General features: G+C 39.7%; 1 protein-coding gene across 4 annotated transcripts in view; it reads right to left on the reverse strand.

Annotated features, from left to right (window-relative positions):
- The window catches only part of ZNF462 (zinc finger protein 462), a 155819-nt gene extending 136719 nt beyond the window's left edge, over positions 1 to 19100 (reverse strand). The window contains exon 1 of one of the 4 annotated variants that reach the window (XR_003569141.1): positions 18846 to 19100. The gene's annotated coding sequence lies outside the window, so the exon portion shown is untranslated. Of the gene's footprint in view, positions 1 to 18140; positions 18262 to 18845 lie in introns of those variants that run through there. The other 3 variants (XM_027862753.1, XM_027862757.1, XM_027862756.1) reach the window with 3 other exon arrangements.
- Between the last annotated feature and the right edge of the window lie 416 nt (positions 19101 to 19516).

Raw genomic sequence — 19516 nt, forward strand, 5'->3', positions numbered from 1 at the left:
GCACAAAGGAAAGCACAATGGAAGCCCATCTGAAGCCAGGGAGATGCTCCTGCCTGAAAACTTTCACATCTCCCCATTTATGGAGCACACTTCCCACCCATTGTTGACATGGGTAAAACCCAGCTTTCCTGTTGGTGCAGACAGCTTCCAAAGGGGAGAAAGTCAGCTCAAGCTCAATTCAAATCCCGTTGTTGACAATTCACAAGGCAATCATTTAGCACATAATATGAAAGCTACATCAAAGGACAAGATGCAAGGGAGGTTGGGGGGGGGAGGTGGAGAAATCTATCTGAGCTTCCTTGCACTGGCATGAAATGGCTGCTTTCCTTCTGGCTGCCAGCTCCAATGCTTCATGTTGACATTACACATCCTGTGCTGTAGATCCACCCCCATGCTGCTGCTTGCCCAACTGAATTATCTCCTGCGTCACAGCAGTGGTAACAGAACTGCTGGCTCTGCAGATCTGAGAGCACCATTTCCATGCTTAATACATTCTGCAACTGGACACATTACCAGATAGTCTGGGTTGGTTTGGGGCACTCTCAGCAGCGATACATTATTCGGCCTAACCTTCTGTTAACCAGATGGTCTGCTTTCCTCTTGGGACCAAACCATTAAACTTTACTTTATTAAATTCTATCAAAACGTGGGGACAGTTTACAGCAGAATGTTTGGTTCATCTCCAACAGGGTTGCTAAGATGAAAATGACCTAAAAATAACTGGAATCTCTGCTTCACACCAACAGAGAACAAGATCTTTTGGAGTAAATATTTAAATGGTCTGCCAGATTCAGTACCATAGCAGTATGAACCACATGGATAGCAACTTATATTGCAAAGTTGCAAGCGCACACATCTCTAGATCTATATGGACACAACATCTCACCTCTCAACCTCAGGCTTTGGTTAGCATGCTCCCCACTCTAGAATACACTAGGATCAACCAAACTCATTCATCTCCATCATTCCCAGACCAAATGCCAGACCTTTGAGGGCGACACGATGACGGTAGGTACTCCAGGCTTCTAGTTAAGGTGTCACCATCAGGCCTTACATGAGTCCTGCATCCTAAACCTCTCTATAAAAACATGCCTGGGGGTTATGAAGATAGAAAATACTTTCCATCATCTTTCCATCAGCAGCCAAACACAGACATGCAAAAACGGGCCATAGGGGAATGGAAGGACAACAGCACAAGTGCTTCCTGGAGGTCATTGGCAGCGATCAAGTGTCGTTTCTGAGGAGCCACAGATGAGTAGTGTGCTAGAAGCTACTGAGAGTTAGTGAACTTTTCCATTTAGAGATAATATTACCAAAAGCATCTCTGAGCAATAGCTAACATAACCCATCTTCCATGTCTCTAATTATATAAATATTTGACAGAGAGAAAAGATAAAATTCTGATACCTGCCTCTCTCTTTTGGTGTGGATGTGAAGCTAATTCTCATCTTATCACAAACTAAAAAGCGTCTTTTCCACAACAACTTTGGTCCGGCAGAACTTCCTAGCATGTCCAAGATTCAGTTCAATAGTAGTCTATCCACATTACTATTATCAAGGCCATTCCAGGTTATTGTGATCTCTGATCACCCCTAAGCCCACACTTTGACTGCCATCCCCTTTAGTTTTAGATGGGCCCTTTGGGCATGAAAAATTTCTGATCTGAAAACAGTCAGATGATATGAATACCAACCAACAAAAAGATGTCTTCTCTTTTTCCATCCTGTTATGTCAGGAAGGGCACAGAATAAGAATGGCATTGACTTTCAACTGCCATCATTTCAAATGTCAAAGTTTCATAAGGTCATTTAGCTCTGTCCCTCTAGGAAAGTCTGAACTGTAAGAAGAAAAAGCTGCTCATGTCTTCTTTTTTTAAACCATCCTATTTACAGAACCACCACTTCCTCTACTTCTACCACCACTTTTGCCACCACCAATGTGTCTTTCTGCCAGAGCACACAGGACTCAGCTAAGCCCTACCAAAAAAAGTCACTCCACAATCCAAAACATCATTCACCATTCAAGCACACTAAAATTAGCTTACCCACCCCTCAAGATCTCAACAGACCAGCTGATATTTTGGGGCATTATTAGGAAGATTAAAGAGACAGAGATTATTAAAATAAACATATCTGTGAAGAAGACCAAATCACTTGTAAACAAGACTATGTGATAGTAAGGAGGAAACTGGCTCAAAGCTACCTGAGCCAACCAACAAAGGAGGCAACCAACCTCCCATATTGAGAGAGTAAAAAACAACGCTTAGATGCAAGGAAAGAATAAAATCTATGTATTCATTTACGACAGAATGACACCTTTAAAAAAAAAAAGGAACACCAATATCCTTTCTCCTCCCCTCTCCCCAAGAAGCCCTAAGGGTTTATGCTTTTTCTAATTTTTCTCCACAATATTCCAGGGAAATAATTTGTAAGGTAAACATGGACTAGATCTATTCATTAAGTAAAGATGCTTAATACATCAAGGGTACAGAGAGAGAGAACCTCTAAAAGAATCTGAGTTTAAGTAATCAACAAATATATGGATATACATGGGAAAAGGCACAATATAAAAGAGATGATGATAGATGATGATGATTTTAATAGCTAGTATTTACATAGAACCTACTATGTGCCAGGCACTTTGCTAAGAACTTTACAATTTTTATCTCATTTGATTCCCCACCATAACCCAAATGTCCACTCTAAGGCCACGGACAAAATCAATAAATAATTAATTCATTATATAATTATTTGAAGAACAATCACCGTATAGTGAAAAGATCATGGCACTGCTTGAGGTTAGGAGGTGAGATTTTAGGAGATCTTTAAAGGACTTTTCACCAAATCCTAAATTTCCACTCAGAATTTCCATTCAGAAATTTTAAGTGTCATCAAGAAAGGATTTTGCACTTATGGCTGTAAATTTGTTGTGTGTGCCACCTATATAATGAAATTGTATGTAATTGTTATTTGTTAATTACCTTACCTGCCCAGCACACGTGCAAAAGGAAGGAGCAGCTTTCTTCCACTGATCCTAGAGCACGGATTCCTCCCACCCAATTTCCTTTAAATATTGTCTGCTCTCAATTAACAGGGCCTCACCAAACTTAAGGACACACCAAAGTTAACTGGAAGGGCTATCCTCCCAGACCCTTCCCCACGCAGAGAGACCCCTGAGCAGGACACCACAGAGACACCAGGAATTACCAAGCGGGGGCAGTCCCACAGTCTTCTCGCTTACCACTGCAGCTCAGGTCCTTGGGTCATTCTCAGTGCCTCACCCAGACCACCCTAGTACATGGCATGGGGAAAGTGTGTGTGGGGGGTCATAAGATCAAAGAATCAAAGCCCTCCTTGCAGTTGACTCCCTAGCCGAATTAACATGCTGCCGGGTTGCAAGGCTGCTGCAGCGGAAGCACCGAGAACCACCGCGCAACTACACCTGCTCCTTCCTGCCCCCCTCCCAAGTCTCTGCGTAGTTATTTCGCGTGCGCTCACGCTAGTTTTCTCCAGGCGGCTCAGTGGCATGAAGAGTGGCCAGCCAGTGTGCAAATGTTTTAGTGCCTCATTTTCCACCAATGACTGCATAGAGAAGAGAGAAGGCTGCCAAATAAGAATCTGGCCCAGTGAATCATGGTGTCACCTTAACAGCCTCACTTTTAATATAGGTGGCTGTTTGTATTTCCTAGAAATCATTTGTTCCATTTGATAGGTAAACAGCAAATTATTATTTGCTTCTTTTTATGGCAGAACAAACTGGCCACTGTTCCCAAATGTAGTCTTGCCTTCTAAGTCTTAAAATGGTTTATTTGTTCACTCATTCAATAATTAAGCACCTACTGTGTGAAGAATGTGCCAGGTACTGGCAGGGGGAAAAAAAAAGTTTAGATAACATTGGTTGCTGCCTTATAGAACTTAAAGAGTCTACTAAGGCGAGGAGACATAAGCACATGTAATTACAATATACAATATTGCATGATAAGTAGATTAGAGACATGCAAAATGCTATGTGAAAGCAAATGAGGAAGGTCATTCTCTTTCATTCACTTATTCAACAAGCATTTATTAAGCATCTCTGCTAGGCACCAGTGGAGAAACAATGATGTTTCAGATATAGTCACTGCCCTTGGGGATCTTAGTGTATCCAAATATTGGCAGACAGGGAAATTAAGAATCATAGAGGTATAGTGTGGCAAAAGTCCTGGGTTTGGATTTGGGCTCACATAAGTCTTATACAGAAGCGATGTTACCCTGGGAAATTCTCTGACCCCCAGTTTCCTCTTCTCTGAAATGGCATCTTCCTCACCAGGTAGTTTTGGGGATCAAATGAAATAACACAAAGAAAATGCTTTGCGAGGTTTAAAATGCTATGTAAATGTGAGCTGTTACTACAGTACACACACAAATATACAATAGTGTATAATACCTACAGTGAAGAATAGAATATGAGAGGAGAGCATTCCATAAAAAGGAATGGGGTGTGGAAGAGCAGATCACTTTCAATAGAGAAACCAGTCAATAACAGATTTTCTCTTTTTTTAGTTTTATGGCCACTGTGGCTAGAGGTCAGAGGAGAGACCTATTTATAGATTTATTAATAACCATATTTGCCCTCTGAAGACTTTCTAAAGCCATTCTCTCAACCTAGCTAATTGTTTTAACTTGTGGGACGCTGGGGGTTTTTGTTTTTGTTTTGTTTTTGTTTTATTTTTTTGGTAACACATAATATCCTGGATCACAGCCAAGATAAATTCACCTCTCACCTTTCTACTGAAGAAGGAAAAAAAATTAAGGGAGGATAGCAAGAGAGAAAAAAGAATAGATACAAACATTTTAGAAAGTATAGAATTCAGATGCTCTCCTAAGCAAAATCTCTAGCATTTACTTACCTATTTCAGCATCAATTTTGATTCTTGGAGCTGCTGTCTGGAAACAAGGTTATGAAAATGATCGTGTAGCAGCCATTGAACAATCACAAGCTAATTAAACGGGTGGCCTAGATTATCTTATTTTTCCACTAATAAATCGTATAACATGTAACACTTGATAATTTCAGGACCTGTAGGTGAAACTGATTACTCACAAGCTAATGACACCTGTCAGAGAAGGGAATGGGTGAATGTCCTGAAACACTTGAACTGGCTAAAGAGCAAGTATGGATTTCAGCTATAGCTGACATCTGTTCCTACACACCTCTTCATCTCTTAAGCTAAATAAAATTACTAAGTTGAAGGCCAGAATGAAAGAGAGACTGGAACTCAAGGTGATAACTTTCATTCAAGTAGAAGGGGAAAATTCTGCTTTCTTAAGCTGTGTGATATTTTATGTGATGCACAACATGTCACTTTTTGCAAAACAATGGAATGTACCTTTTAAGGGATACAGGAAGCTTAAATTTCCACAGGAAAATTGAAAGGAAGAGTTCAATTTTTCTATAAGTCCCCTGACGTGCCAGCTCCTTTTCTGAGTCAAAGTATGATACTTTTAATAGCACAAAATGAAAATCCACATATCTTAACTTTTGTGGACAACCTTGAAGATGATTGTACACTAATTATACTGGCTTGGATCTCAAATCAAAGATTCCATTCCCAATTAGAATTCTATTCATCCAAACAGAGATATTATGATGTAGGTCCTCTAATAGAGGTCTAAATGAAATTATAACTGAGAGTGTCCCATGTGGATTTCACTTCTTGGTGGGGTACAGAGGTCATTACTTTGCTCCTAAACCCTTCACTGCTGCTGTGTAGGGCACCACCATCCTTCCAATCATCCAGGTTTGGGACCTCAGTATCATCCTCACCATCCTTACCATTTGTTACTCTCACTCACCTCATATATACAATTAATTGTCAAATCTTGTCCTTTCAAACTCTATAACATTATTCATATATGACCCCCATCTCGTCACTCACTCAACTACCGCCTTAGTTCAAGCCCTCATTGACTTTTCTGAATTGGTGAAGTCAAGTCCTGCTAAATGGTCTCCCTACCTCAAACCTCTCCTCACTCCAGTTTTTCTTCCACCCACCTGCCAAACTGATTTTCCTGAGCTCAGAACTGACCATATCACCCCTCCTACTTAATAAACTCCAGTGGTTCTCTATTACCTCTAGGATCAGATACCAACTCTCTTGCTTGGCATTTAAAGGTCTTCACAAACTGGCCTCTTCCTACCTTTCAATTCTTTTCACACATTACTCCCCTCCACACACTCTGCCTTTTAGTCATACTGTCCTATTTGCTGTTCCTCACACACAACACTCCATCTCCTATTCCAGCCTTTGTAGTGACTTTCTCCTCACCTCAACACCTTGAGAATCCTTAAAGACTCAGTTCATGCCACCCGAAGAACTATTTTGGGTCTCTCCCCCCATTGATAACACCTTACTTTATAAATTGCCTTCCATTTACTCTACTTTTATCTTTTATGTACTTGTAAACATTAGAACATAAGCTTTGTGAAGGCAGGGGGCTTTTTTTGTCTCCACACTTAGCATAGTGCCTGGTACATAGCAGAACTTTACCACATGCTTGGTGAGTGAGTTCATGAGCGAGTGAAAACTCCCTCAGAGGCCCAGTTGGTGCCAACAGTCTCCACATCAGGTCAGTGCAGACAGTTAGAACTTACAGATCAAGTCCACTGAAACTAGGACTACTGATTAAAGTGGTATTAATAATCAATTTCACCATCTCTGCCACAGTTACCTAGTTCTAACAAGCTTCAGCAAAGCCCTGTTTCACCCTCTTTTGCCTGTGAATAGTTGTCCTTTTGAAGCTTTTTCCCAACCACAATAGCCATTGTCTAAGGAAACTTCTTAATGTGAGAATTAGACACTAAAGAAGGGAAAGGAAGGGAAAGGAAGGGAAGGGGAAAAGCACTTCTAAAGCACCTATTATTTTCCAGTCACTGTGCTAAGCAATTTGCAAATATTATCTCATATGATCCTGACAATAATCTGAAAGGTTGATGCTGTTAGTATCCCCATTTTACAGTTGAGGAAACTGAGGCAGACAGAGGTTAAGTGACTTGCCCAGTGTCACAAAACTAGGAAGTATTTGAGACTGGATTTGAACTCAGGTCTTCCTCACTCCCACCTCATTACTCCATCCACTGTCACCTAGCTGACTCAACACTAATGTATACTATCAAAAACTACATTACAAAGAGACTATCTCTGGAAGTCTTAAGCAGGGAAAGAAGATCTGGTAGATTTTCATTTATCTAGACTCATTCTCGATTTAAGGCTACAATTGAATATAAACTGAAAACTCAAAGTTTTTCCCAAGCTTAAGATTCATGAACTGTCAGCAGGCCCCAGGCCCAGTAGCATTTTTATCTATCAGTGACTTACTAGAAGGTCATTTCCTTAAGGTTCTATCATTTCCCATACAGCCTATTGTCCTACCTACTGAACTGGTGACTTTTTAATAGTAATAGCTCCTCTAGTGTGAAAAGAATTGTAAAGTTTCCCAGAGAAACAGATAAAAACCAAGATGCTGGAGTTGTTGTGACCATGATCTTGTCATAGCATTTCAATGCTAGAGGTTCACAACTTCAAAAGTCTTGAACCATTTTTGAAATGGACCTTTAGTTGATAGAACTAGTTTCTATCACTGAATTCCACTTTGAAAGGAAATATTTGAAACTATTTCCTTGTTGACCCTAATCATCCCCAACCTAGATCACCAAGAATTACAAGAGCAGGAGGAGTTATAAGTTTTAATGGTATACCACATAAGGGTATGTTTTTGCCAGTGCACACAAAATTTGGAGTTCAAAAGTTACATTTATTATGGATGGAATGACTCAGAGTATATCTCTATATTACAATATACAGTTTTATTGCATATTGTTCCTCTCTAACTTGGCTCCAGTATGGTATCATCTTACTGCACACATCACCTTCATAGCACAGAACAGTAAAATGAGGCATTTTTCAGTAACCACATATTGTCAAGCTATGCTAAAATGATTGAGCCTGCATCTTACATAAATTCATCTACCTATAAGCTATAACCACTTTATATTAATCTACTTATCTATAACCATACAGGATTAGAGCTCGAAGTGGCCTGAGACATCATCAAGTCCTGATACATTATAACTTATTTTTCAATATGTTAAGGTTTCCTTCAAAATCACTGGAATTTGTTCGATCACTTTGGAATTCACCTTCAGAAATCACTGAAAAAACTCAGGTTTAAGTATGCCCTAAGTACACTGTTTAGGTGTACTCACCACAATGGAACTGAGAGAAGATTATTATCAACCCTGAATAACTAAATCTAGCTCAAATCCCTCTTTCATCAAAAGGGTCCACTGGGGTCTGCTGGCATTCGGTTCAGTAGGTTAAACTCAAGACTTCCTGAAGGTCTAGGTGGTTGGCAGAACTTTTCAGTTATGTAATCAAATTTACTCTCCTTCTAGACAGTGTTCTTATCCAGTGTTAGGAAACAGGAGATTCCTGGAACTGACAATGGTCAATTGATAGCAGAAGAAAAGAGGGAAAAAAATCCCATAGCTGAACTTTGACATTCAAATTATAATGAGCCCTTCCATAAGTATTCCTTTCCTAGTTGTAGTTACTAAATACTAAATTAAAGTCTTTTGGAAATGAACTGACTTTATTCAAAAGCTCAAATGACTTACTCTACAGACATACTTACACATTCTCTATCTGATTTTTAAGCTTTTATCATCTTAAGGCTATGACCTGATATAAGGAATTTTAGGATAGGCTTATAATTGCCTAGATCTAATATTGGCAGAGCAGACACTAAGCAATCACATAATGGACACTTGATCCCACTGGTCAGCATAATAACTGAAAGTCTTGGACACAACATATTAATATATGACAGAATTGGATTGACCAGCCAATCAGTGATCAATGCATTGCTTAACATGAAGCCATAGCAAGTCATCTGACCCCAAACTAGGTGAACTAGTGACAGCATGTACACACTGTCTCCTCTTCTCCTTTTTGTTGTAATCCAGTGGCCTCCTCTTTTCTTCTTTCTCTTTTTTTCCCCCTATTTCTCCTCAGTGTTGGTAAAGAAAGCCCCATGGATAGCTTCAAAGACAGAACTATCACATTTTCAATCCATTAATAATGCAGCTATTTTCTACTGTGCTCCATTCTCCACTTCATCTATTTCTAAGGAGCTGTCACCTTTCTAATTTCCATTCAGACCTATTTAACCGATTGATACAGCCTATCCCTTTTCCTCATCACAGTTCCTATTTGTAACCACCTCCTCCTCATATAATGTGGACTTCAAATCCAACATTCTTTTTAGCAATAGAAGATGAGATATAAAGAATATGGGCACAGTCATCAATCTCACCATTCCTTTTTTTTATTTCTCCCTGCCTTTGCTAATTCTGTTACCCCTTGCCTAGGATATGCTTTTCTGAAGGTTGAAGTCCATCCCTGAGACTCTTCTTTCAAGGCCTTTCCTCCCTGAAGCCTTTACCTAATATGTCCACATCCCACCCACCCTACTCCACACTCCCAGGTTAAAATAATCTGTCCATCCTCCATTTATCAAACACTTTCTCTGGTCTGGTTTTGTTCTTCTCCCTCTCCTCTGTACAACTGTTATTAGTGTGCTAGTTCACCAATATCCCCATTAGGTTAAATGTTCCTTGAGTGAAAAGCTTGTGAAATACTGTTCTTCGTATCCCCTTCACCTACTGTAGGCTCAGTGCTGAGCACATAGTAGGTGGCTAACTGAATTTCACATGTCAAAGTTAAAAGTACCCTCTTTCACTGCCCTATCTTTACCTTTAGAGCAAGCACCACTTTCTCTTTTTTTCCTGTAGGCTCTTTCCAGTACACAGACCTCTTTAGCTTTGTCTTGTGAATCATTCCACTGCCTCTTTTCTCCTTCTTTCCTTCCCACCTTGCCAGGCAATCTCTTATTACCAGCAAATTTCCACTACATAATTATGGCATGCTTTAGCCTACTTTTCTGTTTGCTTAACAGCCCTGCCTATTTTCTACTTGCTCGGATGCTACTGTTTGCATTTCTGACCGCCTAATCCAAGTATCCTTTCAAGGCCTAACTTCCCCTACCATGATAGCAGCTGGAGCCCTAATTCACAGGTCCCTTCCAAAGCTTTTCATTAGCAATAGAAATGAGATGGTTTAGAAACCCATTTCTTAACCTGCAGGTGAGTACTAGAACCTTTGTGTAGCAAACATCTTTCAAGGATCCCACATTGTGCCACTGATCAATTATTTTCTTAGTAATAAGCACAATGTTATGGGTACATTTGCAGTGTTAACGGGGAGAACTCTCACTTGTGAGAAATCACCCACAAGCCAGCTGAAGTAAGAGGCACTCCACTGACATTTGGAAAACCAAACAATCATAGTTTTACCTTCTTTATCCTCAATTGTGAAAGGAGAAAAAAGTTCCAAAAGTGGAAGGCTTCAACTGTGTTCTGGTTAAACTGGCCAGACAAGGGCTTATAGGGCTTTTGGGGCCCTCACCAGCTGCACCCCCCCTCCTCACAGTGGATAAGCCTCTCCACAAATCCTTGGCTTAATTACTTTTGACACAGTTGTCTAGATTGAGCTTCCAATTCCCTTTGTCCTCCAACCCTTCTGAATCCACGGAAGTCTTTGCCTCCTCACCTGGAGCAAATGTTTCCTACTCTGTCCCTGATCTCATATTTTTATGAAGATACAGAATGATCCTGATATGTTTTAGGAACCAGTTCCTGTTTCTAATAGTGTTCTCTCTACTACGGAATGCAGCACAATTCTTGCTCTCTTTGAAAAAGAAAAAAAAAAAGGAGTGAATTGTGTGTACCTAACCAGGTTTTTTAAAAATCCCCCTTGAGAGTAGCACTCTTCATCTTTGGAAGCTCCAGAAATTTCCCCAACCCAATTCATATTTAATCACACCCTGTCCCTCCACAGTAGGCTCTGCTTTTGGGGACGAGGCTGGGGTAAGAAGTTAGCAGGCATCACAGATGTATTTTATTAATATCCAGGAGCAACATGAAGTGAACTGAACAAGCAAACAGATGAAAGCTAGGAAATCAATACCAAATGCCCATGACCTTGGAAAAAAAAAGAAAGAAACCTTCACTCCAAGTATAACTTAAGAATTTCTCCATCTAGCAATTAGACAAGAACATTTTAATGACATCAATTACTTGTTTACCTCAAATGGTGGACAACAATTTCATTGGTGACAATATTTGTGGTTTTTGTTAGAAATTATATAAAGTGAGAACAACCACTTCAACATTTCATTCAATATTACTGTAGAATACACTCTTCTTCCACTCTTTTCCCCACAAAAGTAAACTCCTTGAGAGCAGAACAGTTTCCATTTTTATCTCTGTAAGACTAGTGCCTAGCCCAGTACTGGATACACAGTAGTCCTTAACAGATACCTTATTGAATTGAAAACTAAGTAGCCAACAAATTTGTTGAATACTGACCCTAAAAAAAAGTCATTATGTTGGTACTATTTATAATTATAAGATAATCACTTATAATTTCATCCACATTTCCTTCGATGGACAAAATATGTTAGAAAGAAAAAAATGACCAAGCTTCAAATTTTATGGTAGTTCCAAAATTGAAAATGTGAACTCAAAACTATTCCATCTGATGTGTGTGTGTGTGTGTGTGTGTGTGTGTGTATGCATTTACGTATGTGCTGTCTTCCAGATACAAGGGAACAAAAGAATTTTAAAAGGTTTCAAATAAGCTCCAAGGATCATGTGAATTCTTATATATCAAAGTTCTCTCTTCTTGAAGAAAACATCTCCTATTGGCCTTTATCCCTAAGACAATACAACTTGTGATCATTATCTTCTGCCCTACCATCTCCCTATCCCTTTTTATTATTATTTTTTCTTCCTCCAGCACTGGCATACAAACCATGCTGTTTTAACTTCTTTCCTGTTCTCCCAGTTCTTCTGGAACATTTTATTTTCGACAGTCAACTCATTTGGAGAAGTGCCATAGTGAGGTTCAACTGTTTACACTGTTAACTGTATCTCTGCCAGAAGCTCAGGGGTCCTGCGCTACCTTTTTCAATTTCCCTCTTGGATTAGACATTTTTTGCTCTCACTCTGAAATACTTTAAAATGTTAAAAAAAATTCTCAACACTTCATTCCCTGTTGCTTTGAAAATTACTTTCACTTACTGAAAAGTAAAAACAAATAGAAACCCATTTTGCACTCTCAAGACTCTTGCTTGTGTCCCATGGGCTCCAGTTCAAAACTCTGCTCTATGCTGATGAGTCCTTTTAAGGATAATCTATTGTGTTGCCACACATAGGGAAAATGCATGGCTACCCATTAATATACTACAGAGAACTGACCACTTAGAAAATGTGTGGAGGATACATTTTTGGATGGGTATCTAATTTTGGAAAAGCACCAACAATTATATTAAACTTCATTAACTCTCTCCATCAGTATTACAAAATGGTATCACAGAAAGAAGCCAATTTTAATCTGTGCTATTTCAAAAATAGATCCTCAGAATACAATTATCAATGTTCATGTCTTGTAAAAGGGTAACCAAATTTTACAAAGGCATCACCACACATTTCATCATCATCACTGATGAAATTTCTATAGATCCTTAAGTTTTACAGTGTTTTCTAGATACTATCTTATTTATCTCAAATATTTCAAAGTTTGAAAGGATTCCCTAGCACCAGATAATAGAAATGGAAAGCCAAGTAGAACACTTCAAAGAAAAAGCCTATACAACTCAAAGGAACTTAAAGGCTATTGAAATGGACCAAACAACTACTCAGAGAAGTTTCTCTTCTGTCAGAGGAACAAGTTTTAGTCAACAGGTTTGCAACACTTTAAATTAAACTAAGAAGATCAATAGTTGTGTCCCATTAGTGGTACAGAGTTCCTCACAGAGCTATTGAATTTTTAAGTGGTTAGTTGTTTCTGGGTTTAAAGGAATGATTGATAAATTAGGTATGCAATATTCACCAATCACACAGTGTACATCTTCTAGTTATTAAAAAGCAAACACATTTAGACTCTCTCTCTCTCTCTCTCTGACTAAATCAACTTCACATTGTTGGAACAAAGCTAGATGTGTTTTTTTGTCCATCATCCAAAAACCTCTCTAGTAAGTAGCCTAGTCTGCTTTCTAGATTTCAGATTTCAAGAAAGCTTCCCTCTCTCCCTTCCTCCCTCCTTTCCTTCTTTCTTTCTTCCTTTTTCCTCTCTTCCTCCTTCCCTCTCTCCCTTCCTCCCTTTCTTCCCTCTTCCTTCCTTCCTTCTTTCCTTCCTTCCTTTCTTCCTTCCTTCCTTCCTTCCTTCCTTCCTTCCTCCCTTCCTTCCTTCCTTCCTTCCTCCCTTCCTTCCTTCCTTGCTCTCTTTCTTTCTCTCTTTTCTTTCCCAACCTTCCCCCAAACTAGGGCTTGTGCTATTAAAAGAGCTTAGACCTTCCCATTTCCTTGCTAGGGCTAAAATTAAACTGTCCATTCCTTAGGGCCCCAACATAACATCTGCCAGATGTCTTGGCATATCACATGGGGAGGAGAATTTTCTTCCAGCATTATCTGCTCTCCTCACTCATTTCCCCTAATCAATTAATAGCTCACTAACAACAACTGCCTACCTCTCAGTCATCAGCTAGTGTAGGAACTTCATAAAAAAATTTTTTATGACAAATAAAGTTGAATTGGCTCTTAATTTTATTGGAATTCAGTGATAGGCCCTGAATATGTTCCCTTTTATTCCTGTGATTTTCCTTAGTTTCCATATCAACCATCCAATTATGTACTCATATCAGATCCTTCACATTCTGAGACCATTATTTATATACCACTACATTTGTGAGCCTAAGATTGTGAAATAGCAACTCTGCTTTTCAACCATCAACTTAAAATATTCAATACAGCTTTATAAACTCCCTGTCCCATGACCAATGAACCACAAACTTGATAAAGGCACATACCAAAGAGGAAAGAGAGTGCTGTTACCTAAACCAAGAAAATGAAGAATCAAGGCCAAGGACTAAGACAAGCTAGACTGGCACCTATTAAACACCACAATACAGAAAATATGATCCTCATCCAAGTACCCCTTATGATTCTTTTCTTTCAGACAAACCAACCACAAATACAATAAAGTCCATTAGTATAGCAAGATTTTCACTGTTTTTCCGGAAGACTCATTAGCAAAAAAAATATATTGTTTTCTATAGAAGTTATAACTGACATGAAAGGGTAAAAATGAAGAAGACAAAATCTTCAACGAATGTGGCCATTGAATTCAATTGACAACGATCCAAACAAACATAAGAACTATCTTGTAAATACGGTTATCCAAGAGAAGTTTGTTCAGTGGACTTGAATCTCATGGACTACATACATCTCCAGAATCATCTCTACTAAATGTAAATGTTCCTTAGAAAAAACTTACAGAATGGATTTCATCAATCTGGAATCCAAAAACAGAACAGGATCTCTGGCTTGTAGATCAAAGAAGAAAGGAAGTTAGATATGTAATTCCTTGGCTTTCTCACATTACTGCATATACCAACATACATCTTTGGACTTGCAACTCAAATGTGCATATCTAGAAAAAACTGCCAGACAATGAAGATTAGCACATCATGCCACTCATCCTTTTTGATCAAAGAGGGCAATGGATTTGTCTCTTAGGCTACAACATATATACAAATACTAACTACCTTTAAAAAGTATACATACACGTATATACACACACACACAAAACCTGGATATATGTGTGTATACATACTATACATATATACTTGTACATATATGTATGTGTATGTGTGTACATGTATATATATATATCTATATGTATATTCCTCCCCCCAAAACAAGCCTTCTAATCTTTACACAGTATCTATAGGACAAACAAGTTGAAAAAATAAAAAAAAAATCAGCCAGTCTTGCTTGTTTAATCTTCATAACACAAACTGGTTTAATTTTTTTTAAAATTCCCTCAATGTCCTTTTTCAAGATAAACCTAAAATGAATGCATATTTATACAAATCAGAAACTGACCATATATTAATCTACTTATTGACTCTTGCCATATTATACCCCTAAGTCTCTCTTTTTTAATGTATTCCATATAAAAATCATATTGAACACTTTAGAGCATCCATAGATATGTTGCCAAATCTAGGTATAACTACAGGCCCATTCTACATTATCACTGGAATTGAGCAAACCTGAAAATGAATAATGTTATGACTCAAAGTTATTTTAAGCGCTATAAACAAGACATACTTTTTAAAGGGGTTGAATAATTTACTTTGTATGTGAATCACAACTGAAAACTTAGAAGTGACCTTTCTAACTATACCCTAGCTGGACTTGAATGTACATATATACCCTGCCCACCATTGTTAATCAGTTCCCCAAAAATGCATTGATAAAAGAAATGATGTTGTAAGGAGCCGTTAGTTTCGTAGGAAAAATGTTTTAAATGAGAGACAGCCCAAACATCCTTAACACTGGGTTGCGCAACTTTATAGTAGAGTTGGTAACAGTATATTAACACTGTTATTATGAAATGATTTGGTTGAGACAGCCTTATGTGAAGTATGCCTATATTGACTGTAAACAATTATGAATGAAAGTATTCTTTATTTTATAATAACCATTTCACCCCTAGGAAAAAATAATCAAGGGCCCAACAATTTGGTTTCAAAACTGTGATTTTCTCACAAGTGAAACTTTTTGCATTTACTGGAGTTTTCCTTGCATATGAATGAAATTATTGTCTGACCGAAAGAATCCACTCGAATTTGGGGTCTCAATGCGCTTCATAATACACAACACTGCATAAATCTTTTTTACTATTATTGTTCTGATTCATAATGAAGAAAAGCAATTAAAAAAAAAAACCTGGTAGGAGTAACCTATAGTGTCTTCTGAACCACCAATAATACTTAAGACAGCCAACTAACTTCTTTGTACCTTTCTATATTTTCCCCTACTTGTAAACAAGTCTTTTCAATTATCCTAATCCAAGTTTTTCTCTTTTTTCCATTGCACAGTTGAGGCTTCCTCACCTACCTCCCATACTTCACCTGGAATTTTTTGAAGCTCTCCCCATACTCCAGATGTCTACCTTAGCTCTAGTTGAAAATTATCGTCCTTGATTTCTCCAAATTCCTGCAGGATTTCATTTTCTGCTTTGGTCAATTACAATTCTCTAATTGCCAGTTTGAATATATGTGTGTGGAGTGGGGGAAAGGAATGTCCCCCTGATAATCACTCACTGCCAGCAATGCCTTCTTACAGAAAAGACTGGACTAAATTATTTCAAATTAAAAGGCAAAGACATCTCAATGTAAGTTTTGTCTAAATGACATAATATTTAAAAAAAACTTGTTTCTATAGTGACATTGTAAAGGAAACATACTGGTATTTCTAAAGAGTTTCAGTATTTCAATACCCAAAATAAAAGAATAGGAAAAAAAAAGTGAAACAAAATGATTTAAAGTCTACTACACATATGGAACAACTTGATACAGGAGCCATAGCAGGTCAAGAACCCTATATTAGTAAGCTCTAGAGTGCCTCTGAGGTCTTGCAGCATTGTTTTGTTGCAGAAATCCAACTGAGAGTGTTTCAATATAATGCATCTCAAAGATAAGAACTACTCTCAAATCTTAGAAGTCCAAATGACTGGTTTAGAATCACCACCACCTCCACCTCCCTCACATATTGAAGAATAACAGCATCAGGATGGCTTGCAACAGAATGTAAGCCACTTAAAAGCTGAGGAGGACTTCCCAGAAAATGTTAAATTCATCCTTTCACTGTCCTGAAAGAGGTCAAAAGCCCTGCAGGAATAATCAAAAGAAAAAAAATCCAAAAGTTGTCTTTACAATGTAAACAAAAGATACAAAAACTTGTGAAATGATTTCCTTGAAGGAGGGGAAAAAAAAACAAACCCTGAGAACTTCCTTAAACCTTCCATTTCTTTGCACAAATGAAGTGATCTTGAAGAGCCACCAAAAGGTTTCACATGGAAAAGGAAGAAATAGTAGGGGGAAAAAAAGAGCCATCACAAGCAGAGCTTCAAAATGGAGAACATCCATAATTTTATGAACACTTCTCATCTCAGCTTTGTCTCCTGGAAGCCTGCTCTCCTCCATTTTCTGGTGGAGCCACAACATGACATGGCTTACCTGACTCAGTTCACAGCTCTCAGCCAAACTAGTCACTTCCTTTTAAAGCATGTAAGCAGCCTCAAGGAACCAAACCAAACCAAAGAGAACACACGCACACTCACACACATCCATACACGCACACATTCATACACACAAACACAAAAAGCCAGTAGTAGGAGAATGCCCCAACTGGAAGGTCTTTCCAATCCCAGACATTCGCTAAAATGAAACTTTTTTTTTTTTTTTCTGGAGGGGAGGGATATAAAGGGAACTCTAGCAGGCTCCCTTTCTATAGGTTAGAAGGTACAATGAGAAGAAAATCAGGGTTACTCCAGGAAACACAAAAGCCTGGAGACTGAATGTGTGGAGAAGCCTGGTGTTTTGGAGTCTGGACTAGAACCAAAGCAGACAGCTTGCAAATGGAGGACAGAGAGATAAAGAGAAAGCGAGAGGGTGATCCGATGGGGGCTGCTGCTTCTTCCCTGTGTGGCTGGAAGGAAAGCAGACACTGGGGAACTGAACCAGAAGTAGTGAGGCTTTCTCCCCTTTCTTTCTTTTCTCCCCCCTCCCTTTGAAAGGAGTGAAAAAAACAAAACAAAACAAACAAACAAACAAACAAACAAAAAAAACCAAAACGTGTGTAATGGCTTCTCCTCTCCAGAAACCGCTGTTCTCCAAACAGCCCCTTCTGAAACACCAGTCTGGAGGATAGTTCCTCCGCTCCTTTCTCAACCTTCATCTCCCGATCCCCTCTTCTCTCTTCTCTCACCACCTTCTCCACCACCACCACCACTATCACCACCACCACCACCACCACCACCACCACCACCACCACCACCAACACCACCAACACCACCACCACCACCACCACCAACACCAACACCACCAGAAGCAGCAGTAGCAGCAACCTTCTCATCCCCAGCGGACACAGCCCGAGCCCCAGATCCCAACTTTGGAGAGGGAGCAAAATACCTGAGAAAGAGGGGGGCATATCCACACACGCTTTGCAAGCAGGGAAGAGGGAGACAGAGTGGGAAAGGAAGGGAGAGACAGAGAAAGAGGTCACCCGATTGCTTAGGTCGTGCCAACACAGAGCTAGCTCTCTCTCTCTCTCTCTCTCTCTCTCTCTCTCTCTCTCTCTCTCTCCTTTTCTCTCCCTGTCTCTGATCCCACTTCCCAAACCCTTAGCATCAATCCTCATCCTCCAGCTCTACCCTCACTTCTTCATGTTCTCTTCTCTTCTCTTAATATAACTACACAAAATTAATTAACCACCTTCCTCCTTTTCCTCCTACCAGAAGCAGCAGCAAAAGCAAAAGCAGAACCACCACTACTACCACCTTCTCCTACTCCTCCTCTTCCTCCTCCTCCTTCTCTCCCTCCTCCTCTTCCTCCTCCCCCTCCTCCTCTTCCTCCTCTTCCTTCTTCTCTTCTTCCTCCTCCTCTTCCTCCTCCCCCTCCTCTTCTCCCTCCTCCTTCTCCTCCTCCTCCTCCTCCTCTCTCTTGCTTCTTCTCCTCTTCCTCCTCCAGTCCATGCAACAGACTTCCTCTCCTCCCATCTAAACAAAACCCTCCTTGGGTGAATGAATGAATTTGCTTGTCCCTACACACAAATGCTCTCTCTTCCCTCAGTGAATATATACCAATCGGAGATGGGTTTTAATTGCAGGAACTTACAGGAGCGTCCCGGAGCTGTGAGCTGCTTCTTCTTCTGGTGCTCTGCTGCCTCCTTCTCCTCTTTCTCTTTCTCCTCTTCCTGCTCTTCTTGTTCTTGTTATTGTTGTGGAAGTTGTTTGTGAGTCTCATGTGCTTTTGCCAGGTCTCAGCAATGGAGGATCGCCATCTTTCCTGCTTTCCTCTCCTTCGCTGGCTTGCTGCAGCTGCAGATGACCTGAGATATCCGTCTCTCTCTCTCTCTCTCTCTCTCTCTCTCTCTCTCTCTCTCTCTCTCTCTCTCTCTCTCTCTCTCTCTCTCTCCTCTCTCTCCCCTCTCCCCTCTCTCCCTCTCTCTCCCCCCTCTCTCTGCCCCCTCTGTGTCTCTCTCTGAATAATGAGCAACCAGAGGGAGAGAGAGAGAAAGCAAGAGAGAGGGAGAGAGAGAGCAAGAGAGAAAGAGAGAAGGAAGACAATCTTCTCCCACCACACAAAATGCAAGAGCACCAGGGGGTGCGCGAAGCCTTTCTAACAACAACAACAACGTGGAGGAGGGGAAAAAATGAGGAAAAGGCTGGAAAAGGGAGAAAATATCCAGGAGCCCGGGAGGAGGAGAAGAAGCAACAGAAGATGCTGTTGCTGCTGCTCCTGCCCGCGTTGCTGCTGCTGCCCCTGCTGAAGAACACGAGAAGGAG

The sequence above is a fragment of the Vombatus ursinus genome, unplaced genomic scaffold, assembly GCF_900497805.2.
Source record: "Vombatus ursinus unplaced genomic scaffold, bare-nosed wombat genome assembly UNPS02014770.1, whole genome shotgun sequence".
Lineage (NCBI taxonomy): Eukaryota > Metazoa > Chordata > Mammalia > Diprotodontia > Vombatidae > Vombatus > Vombatus ursinus.